A 23,145-nucleotide genomic window follows, 5' to 3' on the forward strand; every position below is an offset into this window, starting at 1 on the left:
GTATATAAGTGATAAGATATATATATAAGTGATAAGATATATATAAGTGATAAGATATACATAAGTGATAAGATATATATAAGTGATAAGATATATATAAGTGATAAGTTAAAAAGGGGGGGTTGGGGATTTTAACGGGCTACCGCCGCCTTTTTTACTATTATATAAATGATAGAACCAAGTATCAACCAGACTAAAGAGTGGAGGTGTAATCAACCTTGGTATATAAATGGAAAACATAATGAATGTGAAAAATATCAAATAGGTATAATTGAAAAGGCAACTGGTAAAAAAGTTCACAAAACAAATAAGAGAATTAATTTAAATACCGGTGAATTGGGTAAAAAAGATGGAAATATTTTTGAGTGGACGGAAAACTTTGATGGTTGTCAGGAAAATATATACTTTAATTTAAAAATGGTATGTGGCACTGGAGGCGCTCAAGCAAGAACATTGAGGGAGGTTTACCATTTTATCTTAGCTCAGTTAAAATATCTTAATAAAGAACCAAACTCAAACATATTTTTTGTTAATATATTAGATGGTGAAGAGAGTTGTAGGAGAATTAAATTATTTCCCACGCATAAACAAATATTTGTAGGGTCGTTGTTTGAGTGGGTTATATTCACCAGATGATATTAAGAGTAAAAGGTTAAAAGGTCCATGAGGTCAGAAGGATCACAGGTGTTTAAGTGGTCTAATGAATAAGGATAACATGTCAAAAGGTTAGAAGGTTCGTAAAGAACAGGGTGAGAGAAATATAGGTGTTTAGGGGCAATGAGGGAGGGAAAGAATTAATATGGAAGTGAATGGGTCAATGTTTGAGTGGGTCAAAGATTAATCTGCCAGATGATATGTAGAAGAAGGATGATAGGTCTATAAGAGAAAACAAATATTTGTAGTGTTTGAGTGGTCTAATGAACAACATTAAGGATAGGTACTACAGACAAAAGGTTCATAAAGATGAGGGTGGGAGAAATAGAGGTGTTTATGATTTTTGAAAAAGACAAGGGGGTAAATGACATTAGATAGGGATTTCCCATGTTAAACGGAGGTGTCCCAGAAGCAACATTATTACACTACTCACCTGACCTTGAGTGATGCCATACTACCGAGCAAGAGCACGCTCTTTCATGCCGTAATTTCGTAAAGCCACCACTCCATGACAAACAGCATTGTTGAGTTGACGGACCATCTCCAGAGGAAGCGACAATAACTTTTGGAGACGTGCAGCAGTTGTTTTCCACTAATACAGAACGCAACAACCCTTGTATACCCGACTGTGAAGCCAATCGTCAAATGCACCTGTCCGTACATTTTGCCATGCCACCTGTGATGTAATCCTGTTGTTGACTTCTTGCTGCGACAGACAATCAGTGACATGGTTCTTTTAACAAAGAAATCACCAAAGTGTAAAAGAAACTCACCAGATTGATATACTGAGTTAAGAAAGTAAACCCAAGTCAAGTAAAAAAATAAAATTCCATATTAAATGCCAAGTCTGTAAATATACACCTCCAAATATACACACAAAATATACATCCTACAGTTTTAAACAATCAATTTTTATTCGTATACTGACATCGTTGTTTCGAGAATGCGTTACGATTGTCTGACAACAAAACAGATTTCGAATATCTTATTTCATTAAGTCGTTATGATCTTGGGTGATCGGGCCAACTGGTGCGTTTTTTGTAAACTAAGGCCGTTTGTTATAACTATAAGTTCCCATTGGCTGCAGTTTGAAATTATAAGTCGTGCAGATGAAACAAATCGATTAAATTAAAGCCCGAACCCCCACACATTCAATGACAAGTCAGAAGGGGTAAAAAAAAAAAAAAAAAAAAAAAATTGGAGTCGTCACAGCACTCGAGGGACATCATCATGAACGATGCCTGCCAAATATCCTTCTCGGCAATGCCTGCCAAAACACCACGTGCCGTCATCTCCAAGCCACCACATGCCAACGGGTAAACCTCCAACATCGACCTCACTCACAATAAGGTGAGTTGTTGTTTTTCTGTTTGTTTGTGACCTTACTGCTTTGAGCTCCCAAGGTTAATCACAACGAAACCTTCCACAATGAGACTTTTTACAACAATGCACCTGAATAGGGGTTTTAAACAGTCATAAGGACGTCATTTGGCCCCTTATTTCCATGGTGCAATCCAGAGTTAATTTATTTATGAAACCTCGGTAATTTCTTGACTACACCTTCACTCCTTTACACCCTTCAAACTCTTTCCACCCCTTCGACCCATTACCCCCCTCAAGGAGTACTTCGGAGGTACAACAAGCACAGATTGGAAATCTTCACTGATGGAATGGAATGAGGTTGATGAGGTTACCAGCTCCACCCATTGCGACATATGCTCACTGAATATTTACATTTAATTCCCATTTCTACCCATACACACTCCAAAGTTAATTTCTCAATTCAGGTCAGACATTTACGAATGCCCTTCATTGACGGGTATCTTTCCGAGAATCCCCAATAACACAGACATTGCATTTGTGGTTTTAGGACCTCTGTTTATTGCGAAACACTTTACAAATTCAAGTTTTGTAATAGGCAGAAGACTTCTTCTGACAAACAATTTTACAACAAGTGTGTTCTCTCCATATCAGACATGTCAATGAAACATGGACTATAGCAAAGATTGAGCAACAAATGATGTCCAAACTACCATGGAAAGATGCCATCTGAGCATAACCAAAAAGGGACAAGCAAAACAAATAAATCGGAAAGAAAACTAAATTCCTAAGCACAGGTCACAATCAAAAACCACAAATGGAACTTGGCTGGATACATGGCAAGTACGGAAACAAGAATTACAAACTAGCAACCAAAGGAAAACCCTGAAAGAAAGCACAATGAGATCCAAGATCAGATTGAAAGATTAAGTTATATTACCTTTTGAGTTTGTGGCATCAATTTTCCAATAATTATCTATTATGAGAATATGGAGAACCAGATTAATAAATTTTACATTTTATTTAAATCTGTCATTTTCTTATCCCACAACCTCATTTTTAATGTCCGGGTATTTCAGATTTCAGCTCTCCTGTATGGATCTTCATCTGTGATTTCAAATTTATTTTTTGAGAGAAACCTTTGTCACATAGAGCATTTGTGAGGATGCTCTGCTGTGTGGATCCTCATATGTTTATTCAAATTGCCTTTTTGAGAGAACCCTTTATCACATATTGAGCAATTGTAAGGACGCTCTCCTGCATGGATCTTCATATGTCTATTCAAATCGCCTTTTTGAGAGAAACCTTTATCACATATTGAGCATTTGTAAGGTCGCTCTCCTGTATGGATCCTCATATGTGATTTCAAACTGTTGCTCTGAGAGAAACCTTTATCACATATCGAGCATTTGCAAGGTCGCTCTCCTGTATGGATCCTCATATGTGATTTCAAACTGTTGCTACAAGAGAAACCTTTATCACATATTGAGCATTTGTAAGGTCGCTCTCCTGTATGGATCCTCATGTGTAATTTAAAATGGCCTGTTCGAGAGAAACCTTTCTCACATATCGAGCAATTGTAAGGACGCTCTCCTCTATGGATCTTCATATGTTTATTCAAATTGCCTTTATGAGAGAAACTTTTATCACATATCGAGCATTTGTAAGGTCGCTCTCCTGTATGGATCCTCATATGTAATTTCAAATGGCCTTTTCGAGAGAAACCTTTATCACAAATGGAGCATTTGTGAGGTTGCTCTTCTGGATGGATCTTCATTTGTCTATTCAAATTTCTTTTTGTGAAAACCTTTATCACAGACCGAGCACTTATGGGGGCGTTTTTCAGTGTGGATCCTCATGTTTTGATGGTATCTGTTGAAGCAAAATCCATTCTGCACACAATACATTTATAATGCATTCACCTTTCTACAACATTTTTGTGTTTATTCAATTCAATATCAATCTTGGTGGACATGCACTTGTATTTCATTCAAAGTGAGTCTTGATTATGTGATTTTTTTTTCTTCAAAAAAGGCTTCTTCTTCACTGTCAAGCTGCGACTGGACCTTATTTGTCCCATATGTCTTCTGGATTGTTCTACAGAAACAAAGAACATCACTTTTTTTGTCAAAATCAAATTTGCAAAATATTTAACACCTTTCCGAAAATTTTATATTTTCTCAACACAAAAGATTGTATGTTAATTTCATACATTTCCACTCACCAGTTGCAAAACAAGAAGCACTTCCGTTTGTTATGTGAATATCATCTGAACCTTCCTTTGCAGAAGCACATTTTGAATCTTCTGTGACAGATGAATAATCTTTTTTTTTTTTTTTTTTTTTTGTATACAAGATCGAGGCTCGTGAAAGAGCTAACATTAATCACACAAAAAGACAAACCGACACACAAAACACAAAAAACAAGGGGAGCGGCAGACAAGATGGGGAGAGAGGGGGAAGGACACAAAAGAGATGGGGAGAGAGGGGGAAGGACACAAAAGAGAGGGGGAAGAGGGGGAAGGACACAAACACAACATTTGAGAGCAGGGACATCGGGAGGACTTGGGGGGAGGTGGGAGAGGAATAAAACATATGAACACTGCAAGGACTCTGGGGTGAATTACCGGGGGTAGAAAAGATCAAGGTTTTCGATGGGGGAAGATAAGAGATGGTGGTGAACAGCTGTTTTAAAGACCTGGAGGGAGGAGTGGGATTGAAGGTTGTGGGGGAGTTTGTTCCAGAGGCGGGAGAAAAGGGGAATGAAAGAGTGAAGGTGAGCAGAGAGCCTAGACTTTGGCAGTTTAACCATAAGAGGGTTGCAGGCAGATCTTGTGCGACCTGAAGGAATATTGGGGGGACAGAGCACAGAGAGCTGGGGGAGCAAGGCCGGAGAGGAGTCGGTAGAAGACAGAAAGACCACCAACCTGCCTGCGGTGAGTGAGTGAAAGGCCCTCGGTGTTGACTACATCGCAGGAGATTCCAATGATTCTGAAAGCTTTGGCTTCAACAGCGTAAAGCCGAGCAAGGTGTGAGGCAGGAGCACCAGCCCAGAGGGGGGAACAGTATTCCATTGAGCTGCGGATGAAAGCCTTGTATGTGGTGAGGAGCTCAGGTGTGCCAAGGAAGGACTTCACACGACGGAGGATGCCCAGTCGGCGACTGGCTTTGGAGGCCAGCTTGGAAATGTGGTTTTCCCAAGAAAGATCATGGAACTTGTTGTTGTTGTTGTCTAGTTTTGTTGTCTAGTTTCTATAAAGTTTTTATAATGTCTAGTTTTTTATTGTCTATAAATAAAGTCTTGTTGTCTAGTTTCCACATTTACCAGATCGACATCACCTGTGTACAAATCAGCATCAGTCTTTTGCAGGGAAATGAGAATGACAACAATCTTGAGAGTTCATGGAACATGTTACACCATGAAATATACACTTCCATTTAAATATAACAATGAAGTTCAAGATTGTTTAAAAAAAATTCCGGATGTTAAGCGTTATTGATGTGAAGTGTCTTCGACATCAGCCTTATTCGCCCCACAATTTAACATGTCCAAGTACTGCTAAACTCAAGGTTATTGGAAGTACCAATTAGGCAATTTGTGTTCAACAATGTTCAAGTATCTATTTCAATTTAAATAAAATAAAGATTGACAGATTCATCAAAATCTTTCTCTGGAAATTACTGCTGTTAAAAATTTCTCAAAATTTACTTTCACAAAGCTTGGAACAAGTGTGTTTCTACCCTCAGAAGAGCCAGGAAATAGTATCTCTCTACTCTCAAACCTGTCTCCCTCCAAGTCCTGGTGGCATCTGGTCAAATCCATATCTGGTGCTTGTTCCCCTTCCATCAACAAACAGTAACTACAGTGAGTAGTTAGCTGCAATGGCTACACACATGACACTGCACATGAAAAAGCTGAATGCCTCAACTCTGTGTTTGCCTCAAAATCTTGTGTCCCAAACCCATTGCTCTCTGTACCCACCATAACCAATCATACCGAGCTGCTCCTGGACTCTTTGTCCTTCTATCCCAACAAGGTGGAGAAGTTTCTGTCAAACCTCGACTCTGATTCCGCAAATGGACCAGGCTGCATCGGTCCTGCAGGTCCCAAAATGCTGCTCTGCCGCTCTATTCAACCATCCCTCTGTTCTCTTCACCCTCTCTTTTGCTCAAGGTCATCTGCCATCTGCTTGGAAATCAGCCAACATTTCCACTTTACACAAAAAATGTGCAAAAACAGATCCCTGCAACTACAGATGAATCAGCCAGCTCCCAATCATCAGCAAGGTTATGGAATCCATCATCGCTTCTGATAAGAAATCCTTCCTCTTCTCCAAAGGCTTGATCTCTGATCATTTTGGATTCAGACCAGGTCTCTCTAATCTGGACATTCTGCTTCCACTGTCTCAACAATGGATGGAGGTCCTCAATGCTAAACAGGAAATGAGCCGACTTCCTTGACATCTGTGGTGTCTTCAATATGGTTGGGCCCTTGTCACCAAACTCTCCTCTTATGGTATCGATGGAAAACACCATGCATGGCTTGCGGACTTCCTCTATGGTCATAATCAACGTGTGGCCCTGAATGGAATTCTCTCATCTCCATATCATAGGTATCTCCATCTCATCATAATCATCATCATCATCATCATCATCATCATCATATCATCATATCATCATCTCCATAAAATCGGCCATAAAAACATTGCCCCAAACAGGGAACCATGATCGTCATGGGGCCCGCAAGGCTAACCCCCGCTCTAGCGGGGAAAATGGCCTTAAAACGATCATTCATATTATATTCCCCTTCCTGTCCAGCCTGGAGGTCCTCGAGGCAGTTCTTGGCCCTGTGCTTTTTCTGGTCTTCATCAATTATCTCTCTGACTCTCTGGAATATCCTCTATCTATTTGCTGATGACTCCACCCTCTGCCACTCCATCTCTCAACGCAGAGATCGGCAGAGGCAGCCTCTTCACTCTCTGCAGAACGGATAAAATCATAAACTGCCGAACAAGTTGAACATGTCATTCAATCCTGACAAATCTCACACACTCACTATTTCTCTTTGGAAAGACCGTCTGGAAAACCCTCTGTCATTCAAGCTTTTGTGTCTCACTATCTGCCATCATCTTTCCTGGGAAAACCACATTTCCAAGCTGGCCTCCAAAGGCAGTCGCCTACTGGACATCCTCTGTCGTGTGGAGTCCTTTCTTGGCTCTTCTGAGCTTCTCACCACATGCAAAGCTTTATCCACAGCTTAATGGCATACGACTCACCTCTCTGGGCTGGTGCACCTGCCTCACACTTGGCTCAATTTCATGCTGTGGAAGCCAAAGCTTTTAGAATCATTGGTATCTGCATGATGAAGCTGATTCTGAAGGCCTTTCACTCTCACAGCAGACAGGTTGGTGATCTTTCTGTCTTCCACAAACTCCTCTCCAGCCTCGCTCACACTGCTCTGTCTGTGCTCTGCCCCCCAAATATTCGTTCAGGACACACAAGACCTGCCAGGAACACTCTTATGGTGAAAATGCCAAAATCAAGACTCGCTGCTCACCTTCACTCCTCTTTTCTCCCACCTTTGGAAGAAACTCCCACACTCTTCAATCCAACTCCTCCCTCCAGGTCTTTAAAACAGCTGTTCACCACCATCTCGTCTTCCCCCATCCAAAACCTTGATCTTTTCTACCCCCGTTTATTCACCCCAGATCCATTTTTTTTTGAAATACTGAAGTCCATGCAGGGTCCTTTTGTTTTTTTCCCTCTACCAACCCTCCTTTCCACAGATCTCCCAATGTCCCTGTTCTCCACTGTTATTGGTGCTTGGGTGCTTTCCTCTCTCTCCCCGTCTCGTCTCCCGCTCCCTTTATATATGTTTTATGTGTTAGCTTTTACATGAGCCTTGCCTTTGTATACAAATAAGAAGTAGAATGGCTCAGCAGCACTTCTTTTTGACTTGAAAATAGTTGGTGGTTGAATTCAATCAGCTGATATGAATCTCTTATACAAATTTCGAAGTCAATCGGATAAAAATTCAAGATTTTAGAAATCTGGAATGGTTGTTGACCTTTGCCCGATGCTGATCACAAAAATAGTTGGTGGATGAATTCAGTTAGCCGATATGAAAATCCTTTTCAAGTTTCAAGTCAATCGGGTGAAAATTGAGGATTTTAGAAACTGGAGAAAAAGTGGTTGACCTTTGGCGTATGTTGACCTTTTGACCTCAAAAATAAAAATGATTCTGCAGGACCACAAACTACCATTTGTTGAAGTTTCGTGAAGATCAGTTTAAAATTGTGACGTGTATGCAAGTATAAGTGAGCGGACAGACAAACACACAAACCAGAGTAATCAACATACTCGTCAAAAAAAAAGAATTTTTGCCAAGTAACAAAACAGAAAAAAACCCAGAACAAACAGACAAACGGACAGACAGGGGTGAAAACATATCCTCTATCCACCTTCAGTGGTGGAGGTAAAGAAACCTGTTTTCTGTACCTTGTTCAGGAACTCAAGTAAAAGCTGAGATGAACTGAGTAAGGTCATGTGACATGGCAATGTTAAATGTGCTGACACCAGGAAGATATGTGCTGTGAGAGTGAACTACGTCAGAGAGAACCCATATATCTATTTATTACATACCATTGAGTGGAACCGTGAATGCACGTTGGTGAGAGGCACGAGTGATCGGTGAGGAAAAACTTTGTCTCTCTATTTGTACACACTAAATCAAGCTCTTGAAGGAAATGAAACAAAAATGGACAGGATGGAAAACCATGTACCAAAGAAAAGGCAGGTATTTACAAGCACACAAGATTCAATAATAATGTGGCACACATTTTCAAGCACATCAAACAATAACCAAACATCAAGAAAGGCACAAAAGAGCATATCTTACCCTCAGCACTTATTTTCCCCTGAGGCATTCTTACTTATTTATTGATACACAAGACATGGCTCCAACAGAATCATTAAGGAAAAATAGAGAGGAAGTAATGAGGATAAAAATGGAGGGAAAACTATATTGAAGACCACTGACCCAACCTCGGCACGTGTCGACATACGTGTGCCAATCCCGCAATGGGAAGACAAACAAGGAAAGAGGGAGGGGTAATGAGAGCAGAATGTAGTGTGTGTGAATGAGAACAGTGTGTGCAGTGTAAGGCTTAGGCTTCAGAGGAAGAGTGTGACATGCGAATGTAAACCTCGAACAGACTGTTCAAGAGGCCAATCGTTGATAGTTCTTTCAATCATGATACTTCTTGTGCCTCTCAATGAGACAAATTAGCGGTTATTTTGAGGAAAGCAAGAGAAGGATCATGTACATCAGTAGTGGGGATACCTTCACACACCAAGGACCATGTGTCTTTCTTGCTCTCGTCCTTCGGCCCCGTGCTCAACTCCTCACAGCGCAGTCCGCCCAGCGTTGTCTGGCTGAGCGATGGAGCAGCTTGTCCCAGCTTTTGCACAATTTATCTTGGCAAGTGATCACTCCATGGCAGAAACAGGTAGGCAGCTGCTCCTCGGGTCCCCAGCACGTTCCAACAGCAGAAACTCTGGCATTCCAGCTTTTTAAGCCAATTGGTTTCGGCAGATATACAATGGAGTAATGTGCCTGGGAAGTGGAGTTCCTGGAAGGAGAGGTCGTGGCATGCCCCTTGACTCAACGCAGCATGTACCAGCTTACTCTCCCGCAACAACAATCATTCCGAATGTCCGGCTTATCCCCAGGGTCGGCTGCACCTCTTGTCATGGTTTTCCCATACAGCCCACGATCTTTCCCTCAGAGCGCTTTTGAGTGAGTGAAGAGTTTTTTTCTGCAATGTGATTTTGTTTAAAATATGCGAGAGCATCGTGCAAGAGAATTGTAGAAAGGGGAAAACCAAACTAAACCCACCCAACGCATTTGTCCCATTTCCCTCTGAACAGGTGGAGGTCTATTTGTGCACGTAAACTATCAGCATGACCGATTATAGACAGTTCTAAATGTTCATAGATGTTCTCACTCCGGGGAGGGGGGGGGGTGGGGGAGGAGGTGGGAGGGAGGTTTTATCAACATCAAAATATTGTTGTGGATCTCGACGCCGGCCTTCTCCCCATACCAAGGGGGGATTAGTCCCGTTGTCTGACTGGCCTGGCGGGACACGGGACCTACGACGTCCCTTCCGGACAGCGCGAAATAGGGTATTAGGACAAGGATTCGTTATTACCTAATTACTCGTGCTGCCCTGGAAGTGAGGAAATAAGCCCCGCACGAACCACGTGTGTTTGAGACGCCGAGCGGTGCGTACACGCTATCCGTGCCATTTAGATGGTGACGCCGGTTCTAGCGATCTTATTTGTGCCACGCTTAGTCAATGGATAAATCACAAAAGCGGTCAAATTGGAAAAAGGAAGAACTGATTTATTTACACGATTCACAATGGTTCAGAGAAAAACGGGACAGTGCAGCCTTGTACAGTCTTAACTTACTACCCAGAACAAATGGGCCCGCCACACACATACACACTCAAATGGGGCTTGCAGCTGCAGGATGATGGTCCGCGTCCAAGGATGGCTCCCGTGCAGCTCCCTCCAGTCTTTGACTCATCCTGTGCAGATGGTAAGTGGGGAAGGCAGGAGCTCTCTGCATGTCGTTTGTACGCACAGGGTTGTTAAGGGGCGATTTGGAAGGGAGCGGACTTCGGCGGTTAATCACTCTCAGGGATTACCACATTCACTCGCGTGGCTGAAGTAGGCGCTATTCGCCACCGGCACGTCTGGCTGCAGCCGTGTTCTCAATGCCTCTTCTTCCTCTCCTCTGGTGCGTACGTTATACTGTGCGAGTTACAGTTCAATGCCTCCAAATGCTTGTCGCACGAGGTTCTCTCCTCGCTGCAACAAGTGCTCACAATGCGCTCGCCCCCTCAAGTCCTTTATCTCTCTCTCCACTTGCGAGTCAGTCCTCTTCGATGCGCTCCAACAAATCCTCCGCTTCAGTCCTCTCAAGGGCTTTGTGTAGCGACATATCGGCACGCCCTGCGAACCTTCAATAACTCACCAGACGCGCCTCTCCACGCCCTCTCATGCCATGCCGTTAGAGCCCTGATTGGCTGGTGGCTCTTACCGTCATCGCCTTTGACGCTCAACCTTGACGCCACCCCCACCCCGACCCTGCGCTCCTCCTTCTCAGGCCTACCTCGTGTTACTCGACTAGTGAGCGAGCAAAGGGCAGCCAAAGCATAATAAACTGAGCGGGCAGCCAAATGGGGGCGCGGGATCATTTACGCCCATCGACGTGGAATTGGAGGGTGGATGCAAAATGAATGGGACCTAATCTCATGTCTTTACACAACACTGATATTTACTAGGGGAAATGGCCTCTACTTACACATACTATGACATAACTAAAACTACAAGTGGGCCTCCGTGTTGCTCGTGGACTAACTATGTGGGGCAAACCTTTAGCCTTTAATGATCAATATGTGCAAATCTCAAAACCGTAGCACAGCCCTCCTCCCTTGCCAGACTCGTCCCCGATTTGAACCCACACAGGTGAGAATGACCGGTTTTGAGGAGGGTTCGGGACTCGTTTTAAAATTACGTGTGACACAGATGTGGTTTCCCTCTACATTTAATCTAACACCCTGTATGACAGTTTTACAACACTAGGTATGTCCCACCTACTGCGTTGTGTACTAACTAACAGACTCACACCCACGGCTAACCGAATTGCGGAATTGATTCTCAAACTAAACATAAAGCATGTGGGGAGCATGTTATTTACAACACTAAACCAATTATTTACATCTCTATAACCCAGGACCTGTTCTTTTGTGGAAAGAAGTTTGGAGGGGAGAAAACAAAACAATGCACCAATGCACCAATACACATTTCACAAAAATGCATAGTTCACCATTTCAAATGTCATATTTAAATGTCACATTTGCTGCGTGGCTGTTGCTTGGCTGCATCTTCTTGCTTCCTGCTTTGTCTTCGGTGTGCCATAATAAAAACTTAAAGGTCTTCTTTCCTGACACCGGAATACAGTGTACAAACCGGGTCCGTTTTTATTTGCCAGCAGGGCCAATCTTATGGTCTGACTACGTGACATCGACGCCACTTAAAACCAGTGGTCCGCAGGTGCAAGGTAACATTTGCAGCAAATGACCGCTCAGCAAAGATGCCAGGCCACAGAACGTGTGGTCCATAAGGTGTATTGGTGCAGCAAAAGGTAGCAGGCGTGCCGCACAGGTGTAGCAACATTCCGCAGCACAGTTCAGTGTTCCTGCACACTCCCCTCCAAAATGGGTCCATGGGTGGGGAGGAAGACAAAGCACAGTTAGCAAAGGACGCAAAGGTACACATCAATACAAGGCAATGCAATATGAGGGGCATGGGAGAGAGAGCAGAGAAAGCTCGTCCCTAGCCGTTCGTACCCCCCCCTCCCCCCGTGTCAGCCTACACTACCCTTGCCTTCCCTGTATTTACACTTTACAAATCCGTCTCTACGTCTCATCTCCCATATCCACCTCTAAGCCAAAATCGTCTTCCAATCCCTCCCAAGAAGGAAGAGATGGAACAAACACAATGTCACATTCACGTCGAGATGCGTCTCACCCACTCAAATCGTTCACAAAACCTGGTGCGGAGTTCCGTCTCCTTGGTGAGTGAATGTGGATGGTGCGAAGAGATTTCTCATCCTAACTACACTCTAATAACATTAACTCAGTTACACTACCCGGGGTCTTGCCCTGCCAATTCAATTGGCCATTGTTACACTATGTGGTTCTAAAAACCAATTCCCATTGACCCACCCTGTGGTGCTCTTCCAAATTTGGGTCTCTCTCCAATTTTTCACTACTGTGCCTTTGCACAATTTCAGGGCTGGGTCATGTGGCTCCACTAGCAGGTCCATCTACCTGCGCACCTCCACCACTGAAGTCGCCACCCGAGCTTACCTTGCTCCTTGTGACTACCCTAAACTGGGGAAGGCCCTCCCTGGCTCTCTCACCCCTCTGATGCCCTCTCTGGCATTGGGATACCTGGGTCCTTTCCTCGGATCCTCGGCCCCCAATGAACACTATTCTGACTGGCTCCCAGAGCCTACCTGCGGCCTCACCTGGCCGACAGACTACCAGTGGCGGAGTGCCCCAATAACCATACTCACCAACAAAGCCCACATTCCCAGCCATTCACCGACTCACGCACCCATCCAAGCATTTCTTTGCCACGACCCGCACCACAGGTGTCAATATCCAACAATTTACCTAAACCCTCTACCCAACTTTAAACTACCCTCCCCGGGTATTCGTGAATGAGTCAATCTTCCGCCATTCACTCCTTCACACCATGCATTCCAAACCACTCATTCCACACCATTTATTCCACACACCTGCTCTCCACTTGCACCCTATGCAAGTCAATTCACTCAACACAATTCCATTCGTCCTCAATACACCACTTATACACTACTACATACACACAACATCATTGAACTAACTACTTCCCTCTAATACTCGTGCTTTCCCGTATTCCCTTACATGAAGCACTCCCTCGTCATTAACATCCTTCTAATCTCTCTACCTGTACCAATGTCACTACTTAACTCTCATGTCTCCTATTGTCATCTCTAAATCCCTAACAATATCCTAGCCCACCCTCAGCTAGTTTTCACTGCCACCCCCATATTCTAATGCTCATTTGCCCCAAGAGAATGGTAAAGCTACCATTCGCCAACACTATTACTAACTGTCCACTCCACTCGAGCCTCTCCGTGCGGCAATACATTTCCATCACAGCTCGGCTTCGAAAAGCCGAGCAATGCATATGGGTGGTTGGTCTCCTGTTGGTTGGGTCCGTCCGGCATTTTCGATTCAGGGGAGGAGGCATGCTTGGGCCTAGGTTCCAGGCACCATCTCTGCGCAGGGCCTTTCGGTCCCCGGCACGATGGCCCAACCGCCCACGGTCGGAGAACCACGGCCGCCAGGGGGCGAAGCTCCGACCTCTCCTACCCCCCCCCCCCTTCCTCGAACCGTGCCGTTTCCCTCTTTCGCCAAGGCATGGCACCGAACATACAGGGTGGGGCCCGGCACGAATCGTGCATGACGCTCCTTGCGAAACCGCCGCGGCAACGATCCCCGCTGCACACAAATCGCACCACGCCCGAGAGCGCGCGTCGGCTATACGTTGGCCGAAACACTCCCACGGTCTGCATCGATGCCCGAGTCGCATTCTCACACCCACACGCGACCCGCTCCTCTCTCGCACACCGAGGCACCCCCATACACTCCATTACTGCACTCTGCTGTGCACACTCTTCTCTCACACACTCAGGTGCACACCACTCAAGCGCACTCACGCCATTCACACACTCCATTACACATCCTCGCGCACACCCTGGCACACTTGTACTACTCACGCACTCTGTTGCACACTCGGTCATCACACACCCTCGCGTACAACCTTTTGTTGCACACTCAGTAACAATGATGGGTGTGCACTCTCTGGGTACACACCCACTCAGTGCACACTTACCCATGGGTGTGCACTCTCTGGGTACACACCCAAGCACGTGCTCTGGTGTGCACTCCTGCACACTCGACAACTCGCTCCGGTGTGCATTCTCGCACATCCTCTTCGGCCATCGCACATTGTTGCACTCTTCACACATACACTCCATTGTGTATTCGCTCTCACTCTCTGTAACACACTTTCCCGTTACACACTCGTGCTCCGGTGCACACTTTTTCCTCACACGCACGCCATTCACTTTCACACATCGCACCACGGACCTTCCACGAGCGCCCGGGTTACGTCTCGATCCCAAGCGCGCCAAAAATGTTTCCCCGCCAAACACTTTCCCGCCAAACATTTCCGCGCCATACATGATCCTACTCACCTTCAGGATTCTCTTCTCCGCCAACCACACCTGCAAACCGTTGTTGGGATTAGGAAGTACGGCATCACAATGCGAACACGGACTTTGTGCTAATTCCATTTCGACATTCCGTGATACATTTTCTAACTCCGCCATCTCTTCAACCCCAATTTCCACTATGATTTCTTTTCCTTTTTCTATTTCCTCGACGACCGCCGGTGCCCATACATTTTCCTTGTCCAATTCGGTGGCCGTCGGCTCCTCTACACCCCGTGTCGCTATTTCGTTTTCCCCAGTCAACTTAACTGCGCTCTGCTCTACCTCGCTCTCCACGCATTCCTCGCGCTGCGTTACTTCGTCGCGTACCCATGTGACCTCTTCGTCAACATGTGATCAATGTCCTCCCCCATTTTTTTTAATGTTCCGGGTGTATGTGACTTTGGGAATCCATTTTGTTTTCCAATTCGTTTTTTTAAACTCTTTCAATTCCCGGGTGGATTTGTCCCCCATTTCTTTCAATTGGCCACCCATTTTGTTTTCCAACCCAGTTACCCGTCTTTTATTTCTCTCATTTCTGCTCTTGATTTGTCCCCCTCCATTTTCATGTCTTCACCCGACTTGACCATAAAGGCCCTCATTTGTGCCATAAATAGGCCCCAGTCCATTGGCACCACGGGCTCGGCTCTCGCCGCCATGTGCGAGGCGCCGCCTTTATCTACCCCTGCTACCTCTTCTGCCGCACCCTCATTAATGTCCTCCTCCATTTCTCCCAATTCTTCCCAGGGGTCCTGGGTTATGGTTCTTCTATCTCCTCATCTTCTACCCCCACCGGCATCCGACCACTTTGGCTAGCCATGGCACGAATTTAATTTAGGTGTTAATAACTATATTTCAGTCGCTCGTAATTTTCGAGTGCATTAAGCGCACATCGGGTCCCAATCCAAACTCCTGACACGAAATGTTGTGGCCAATATTACATTTGGTGTCCAAAATTTTGTCTAACAAATTTTGTCCCAGGTTCCAAATCCTACTCCTGACACCAAATGTTGTGGATCTCGATTCCGGCCTTCTCCCCTTACCAAGGGGGGACCAGTCCCATCATCTTTGACTGGCATGGCGGGACCCGGGACCTATGACTCCCTTCCGGACAGCACAAAATAGAGTACTAGGACTAGGATTTGCTATTACCTAATTACTCACGCTGCCCTGGAAGCGAGGAAATAAGCCCCACACGAACCATGTGTGTTTGAGACACCAAGTGGTGCGTATGCGCGATCCGTGCCGTTTAGATGGTGACCCCATTTCTAGCGATCTTATTCGTGCCATGCTTAGTCAATGGATAAATCACAAAAGTGGTCGAATTGGAAAAAGGAAGAACAGATTTATTTACACTATTCACAATGGTTCAGAGAAAAAGGGGACACAGTGCAGCCTTATACAGTCTTAGCTTAATACCCAGGACAAACGGGCCCATCACACATACACACTCACATGGGGCTTGCAGCTGCAGGATGATGGTCCGTGTCCAAGGATGGCTCCCGTGCAGCTCCATCTGGTCTCCAGCTCGTCCCGTGCAGATGGTAAGTAGAGAAGCCAGGAGCTCTCCGCGTGTCGTTTGTACACACAGGGTTGTTACGCGGTGATGTGGTAGGGAGCGGACTTCGGCGGTTAATCACTGGCAGGGATTACGGTGTTGACTCGCGTGGCTGAAGTAGGCACTATTCGCCACCGGCGCGTCTGGTTGCAGCAGTGTACTCAACACCTCTTCTTCCTCTCCTCTGGCACGTACGTTATACTGTGCGAGTTCAGTTCAATGCCTCCAAACGCTTATCGCACGAGGTTCTCTCCTCGCTGCAACAAGTGCTCACAATGCGCTCGCCCCCTTAAGTCCTTTATCTCTCTCCACTTGCGAGTAAATCCTCTTCGATGCACTCCAACAAGTCCTCCGCTTCAGTCCTCGCAAGGGCTTTGTGTAGTGACTTATATAGGCACGCCTTGTGAACCTTCAATAACTCACCAGACGTGCCTCTCCACGCCCTCTCATGCCATGCCGTTAGAGCCCTGATTGGCTGGTGGCTCTTACCATCATCGCCTCTGACGCTCCGCCTTGACGCCGCCCCCACGCTCCTCCTTCTCAGGCCTACCTCGTGTTACTCGACTAGTGAGCGAGCAAAGGGCAGCAAATGCTGCGGGCAGCCAAAGCGTAATAAACTGAGCAGGCAGCCAAATGGGGCGCGGGATCAATTACGCCCATCGATGTGGAATTGGAGGGTGGACGCAAATGAATGGGACCTAATCTCATGTCTTTACACAACGCAGATATTTACTAGGGGAAATGGCCTATACTTAAACATACTATGACATAACTAATACTACAAGTTGGCCGACGTGTTGCTCGTGGACTAACTATGGGGGGGCAAAACTTTAGCCTTCAATGATCAATATGTGCAAATCTCAAAACCGCAGCAATATTATCTCACTCTCTGCGCATGTGAGGTCGGTAAAAATTCACAGCCAAAGTACTGTTGAAGGACAGGTTTGTTCAGATTCATGTTCCGATTAGTGTTCAAAATATAACATACAATTTAAATACATTGTCCACTTTTGTAGACAGACAGACATGAACCAATTGCTTAACCCCACTTATGAATGAGTTTGCGGGGTAATTAAACAGCGTCCTCTAAGCACAACATGGGAATCTAGAAGTCTTTCTTGTCGAAGACACAATAAATGTCAATATTATGGATTGCATATTCCAATTTGCAGAAACCCTTGCTGACACCATAGTTAAACTAGAATTTTTTCAGTGACTTTTGTCCCATCTGAAAGTACAACAAATACGGCGAGCAAGGTTAGATCAGGTCTGGCAGCCCATCGCCACGCTCACTTTCTGCCGGTACTCTACTGGAGTATTTAAGCAGTGGAGATGAAGCTCAATACGACGTGAATGTAGATTGCAGACCCAATCAGAGGTGGTTTGCGTCTCTGGAGAACTTTGTGGTTTCCTGGGCGCCGATGTGAGAGTTGAGGACGATGTGGCTGGTAATTTGAGTGGGACAGAGAGAATAATCAAGGAGCGGAAATGAAGCCCAACAGGAGGCAAATGTGGATTGAAGGCCTGCTTCCACCAGAGATGATGCTCAGAGACTGTTCCCATCTCAAGAGGACATGAGGACGACCTTGCTGGGAAGGAAATGCTCAGAATGGCAGGGAAAAGCACTTCACTGACAAATACAATGGGCATGGAAGTCTGCGAACCCGAACAAGGCCTTGTGGTTGATTGTGTGCTGCGAACATTATAGGGAGAAACAATCTCTGAACGTAATGTCGATTCGCCAGCTCAGGGATCCCCGAGGTGAGAAACTACTTCTGATGGGTTGAAGGAGGGTGGGCAAAGTTCCGGGGGGAAGGTAGGAGCCTTCGACAAATGAAATGGTGTTGGTGATAAGGGAAAATAAAACAAATTACGGGACACAGACAACCATGTGGTATTAGTTGATGTGGCGGCACATAGCTCACTCCAAAGAATGAAGCCTGCACCTCCTCCAGTGGGAAGAAACACCAACTCACAATTGGATAGAGATTTGCACCAAGCCAAAAGGCTCTTTGGCTGTTACCCATCTCAAAACCTAAATTCAAGAAAAGGAACTTCAGAGCAAGGAGGAGAAGGAGTCCATTTACTAAGGTAATGTCTATTCAAGACATCAATAGTGGGGAATGGCCAGCAGAGGAACTACATTAATGGTCCAGCTGAGGAATACCAGATTGACCACCAGAGCAGGGATAGTGCCATCCAAAAAAATTGAAAAAGTTGAGTGAACAGCACATAACTCCGAAAATAAAAATAAAATAGGTTTGGTGAAGGGCAGAATACAAGCACAAGAAATGAGGAGGATGGGAGCCACATGGTCACCAGAGATGGACAGAGGAGAGGTGGAAAAGTGGCCACAATGGCATGGGGGAGGGAATGCACGATGAAGCAATGGTTTGGAATGAGGAGCATCACTGGGGACATCGCGGCGAAGGCGTGGTGGGACAGAGGTAGAGGAGAAATAACCACCATAATGGGGAAGAGAAACGGAACCAACTTGCAACCACGGACCGTGTGACAACCCTAACTAACACAAATTGAATGCGATAAAAATGGAAACGGCGGATGATAACTGTTACGGATTCGTCACTTCCGTTGTTGTGGTTCTCATCCACTGTAAACATTTTTGGTTGCATGTACTACTATTGTTATCATTTAAGTGAAATAGAGATACCTGTTTTCAAAAGGTAAAAAAAAAGGTAGTGTTTTAAAAAGAAACCGGAAACCGGATTGGGAACCGGAAGAAGAGGAAGAAGAGGAAGAAGAGGAAACGGAGGCAGAGCGAGTAACCTGGTTGGTTTCACCATTGATCTTTGAGACACAGAATAACACATCTTTCTGCCGTGACTCCTCTCGGGGCAGGGCGGTACACAGTGACCGGGGTTTGGGGAGGAGCACGTAACAGAAATTGGGGGCCTCATCCGGGATAGAATTCCCTAACATTCCCAAAATTCTCAAATTTGTAATTTTTCTAACATTCCCAAATTTTTCAAAAAAATTGAAATTTTTTGTGTGGAGGTTAACAGGTGCTAACTGATAGTCACCATGGTGTTTGACAGAAAAGTTTGCGGCGTCCACTAATGAGGCACAGTTCCAGGCGTTAAAAAGATCGGAACTCATGATATTGGCCAAATATTTTAACTTTGAAGTCCGAGTTAGTATGAAGAAAGCAGAGATTCAGACCATGGTGGTAGACTGGTAGAGTCTCTAGTGGGGTAAGGAACATGGGAAGAGGTAGCCTTGGATTGGTTACCCGAGGAAAAAGGAAATGTGGTGCTCCGGAAAATGGAGATGCAACTGCAGAGCCAGGAAAGGTTAAAAGAGTTGGAATGGAAATGCCGAGGAAAGAAGAGCAAAGGAAAGAGCAGAACATGAACGAGAACTCGATGAAAGAGCAGCAGAGGAAAGAGCAGAAGAAAGGAGAGCTGAAAAGGCAAGAGCAGAACAGGAACGAGAACTCGAGGAGAGAAGAGCAGAGGAAAGAGCAGAGGAAAGGAGAGCTGAAAAGGAACTCGAGGAGAGAAGAGCAGAGGAAAGAGCAGAGGAAAGAGCAGAGGAAAGAGGAGAGGAAAGGAGAGCCGAAAGGGAGTTAAAGGAACGTGACATGGAGTATCAGAAGGAATTTAAACTCAAGGAGCTGGAATTACTGCGAGAACCAAGAGTAGCATTTTAGCAAAATGCTAAAATGGCCTGGACTATGTTAGTGCAAAGTGTTCTGGTGGGTAAAGCTCAAGATATCTGTTGACTTTACCGATTGACCAATGTGCAGATTATGAGATAGTGAAGAAAACCATTCTCAAAGCCTATGAATTGGTCCCTGAAGCTTACCGGCAAAAATTCAGGAATGCCAGGAAGAGGGAGAGTGAGACCCATGTGGAGTTTGCCAGAATGAAGGAAACCATGTTTGATAGGTGGTGTGACTCGAAGGAGATTGGGAAAGACTTCAACCGATTACGACAATTGATCTTGGTGGAGGAATTCAAACAGTGTGTCCATGTGGACATTAAAGTACATCTGCATGACAAGAAAGTACCAGAGTTGTATGAGGCAGCAACCGTGACAGATGACTATGCCTTGATACACAGGATGTGGTTCCACAAACCTAACTTCCCGCCTCGAGTTAGCCAGAGGAGTTAAGGAAAATCAGGTTTGGAGAACAAATTTTCATGGAGGCGGCCTAGAGAGGACTATGCGGACAAATCTGATACCGTGACGTTTAGGGATCAGAAGACTGCAGTTCCAAGACATACCTATCTTCCGGGGGGCCCGAGACAGACCATGAGTTTTTCCTCCAGGCCGACTTGCGCTTTTTGCAAGAAACCTGGGCATTTGATGTCCCAATGTTACGCCCTGAAAAGGAAAAATCAGGAGCTGAGTCAAACTCGTGCAACTCCGAATGCATTACATTGGCCAATGCGAGAAATCGTCCTTGGAGGACAGTGCCTTGTGAAGGTTCCAATGCCAAAGTTACGGCATCACAGAACGACCTTGTCCAAGAGGGTTACAAACCTTTTATTTCAGAGGGGTTTGTGTCACTGGATGGGGACTTAACTAACCAGAGACCTGTTAGGGTATTGAGGGACACAGGAGCACATCAACCTTTGATGCTTGAAGGCATTTTGCCATTGTCAGAGAAGATGGCAACTGGTGTTATTGTTCTTTTACAGGGGGTTGGTGGCTATGTTAAAGCTCCACTTCATGTCATCCATTTAGAGTCTGAGTTGGTGTCAGGACCGGTCACCGTAGGTTTACAAGCCACTCTTCCTGTGGAGGGAGTCTCTTTTGTTGTCGGGAATGATTTGGCCGGTGGTCGAGTTTCTGGTCGTCCAATGTTGGTTGAGAAGCCTAGTATGGAAAGTAGCACCGCACAGTTGGCGCAGGAGATTCCGGGTATCTTTCCATCCTGTGCCGTGACTCATGCTGTGGGTGGGGGACGCTCTGAGGAGAAGGAGGAGGTACTGACGTCACGCTTTCCACAGGCACTTCTTGTCGAGTATCCTGAAACGAAGTGTCAGCACACACAAGTCATGCATGGAGGCAATGTTGGCAAGCTCTTTGTAGGTGGACTGAACTTTGACACAAGTGAAGATGTCCTGGACTCTATCTTTGGCAAATATGGACCACTCTTGGAAGTGCTGCTGATGAGACGGAGAGGCAAAAGTCGAGAGGGTTTGGCTTTGTAACGTTTGAAAAGACAGAGGACGCCAAAGATGCAGAAAAGGATTTGAATGGCAAGGATTTGGATGATCGGACCATAACGGTAGAGAAGGCAGGCCATGGGCATCGAGTGGGCTGCAGAGGAGGAACACGTGGAGGTAGTTTCAGGGGTGGCTATGGCTCCCGGGGTGGGAGTAGTAGTTTTGGTGGTGGCCGCAGTCATGATTACTACTGAGGCTCCCTGCAGCAGCAGCAGCAGCAGCAGCGCCGTTTTGGCAACTCTCGACGGGATGACTATTACGGTGGTAGCCGAGATGGGGACCGCTACTTACGTGATTACAGCAACCGACGCTACAACCGCGATTATGATTCTTATGATCAAGAGAAGAGTTGGAAGCACCGAGTGCTCAGGAGCAGCCAAGCCAAGATTCCTACACGGATTAACCTGTGAACTCCCCGTCCCTAAATGCGTCCATGCAGTGGAATACTTCCAGGCCTCACCACCCAACCACCATTAAACCTGGCTCTCAGCTTGGCCTCCTTCAAAAAGTGCTATAGATTTGCTTTGCTTTGGATTTTTTATCACAAATATATATATATATTTTATTTCATTGTCATGGTCAGCTTTTGTAATATTGATAATATAGTGCTGATGCTTTATCCAGAGTGAACTAACTTTGGAAATTCCTGTAGGTTGTTTGGAAGTTTTGTTACTTTATTTTGGGGAATATTAATTATTGTTGCTCACGTGAATTGATCATTTGGGTGTGAGTTTTACTTTTGTTTGTTAAAAGAGTTTTTGCATGCGAAGAAAGTTTTCACTATGTTCAAACTTTCTTTCTTGAGGGGGGCGTGGTGGGGAAGTGTTACGGATTCGTAACTTCCGTTGTTGTGGTTCTCATCCACTGTAAACATTTTTGGTTGCATGTACTATTATTGTACATTGTAATTGTACATATTGTAATTTGTATTACAATGTATATTGTAATATGTATATATATTGTAATGTATATATATTGTAATGTATATATATTGTAATGTATATTGTATTGTAATATTGTAATTGTATTATGTTTGGCTAACCCCCGCTCTTGCGGGGAAAATGGCCTTAAAATGCATGTTGTTGTGGTTGTTGTACTATTATTGTTATCGTTTAAGTGAAATAGAGATACCTGTTTTCAAAAGGTAAAAAAAGTTAGTGTTTTAAAAAGAAACCGGAAACCGGATCGGGAACCAGAAGAGGAAGAAGAGGAAAAGGAGGCGGAGCGAGTAAGGTGGAAGAAGCCGAACTGCGTTGACGTTTTGAGCAAACGCTGGCGAACGGGGTCACGAGTGAACTTTGGGTTTCCTGGGAAAGGGATTCCTGCGACAGAGTTGTTATCGCTGTGACAGATAAACCTGCTTGACAGGTTTTGCGGTCGATTCCGAAGAGAATCATTGGCATGCCGTTGCTTCGGTGGTGGCTGCTTCGCCTCGCGCCGGATTTTGCATCGCTCCAACCATTTCAACGCAACCAGACGTTAGCATGGTTTGCATGTGAGACGTGGATTTCCAGTGGGAATTTG

General features: G+C 45.2%; 1 pseudogene; it reads right to left on the reverse strand.

Annotated features, from left to right (window-relative positions):
* Positions 1-2,583: 2,583 nt before the first annotated feature.
* On the reverse strand, positions 2,584-3,881 carry LOC144888612 (uncharacterized; annotated as a pseudogene).
* Between the last annotated feature and the right edge of the window lie 19,264 nt (positions 3,882-23,145).

This window comes from Myxine glutinosa, chromosome 1, assembly GCF_964187855.1.
Source record: "Myxine glutinosa chromosome 1, kmMyxGlut1.1, whole genome shotgun sequence".
Lineage (NCBI taxonomy): Eukaryota > Metazoa > Chordata > Myxini > Myxiniformes > Myxinidae > Myxine > Myxine glutinosa.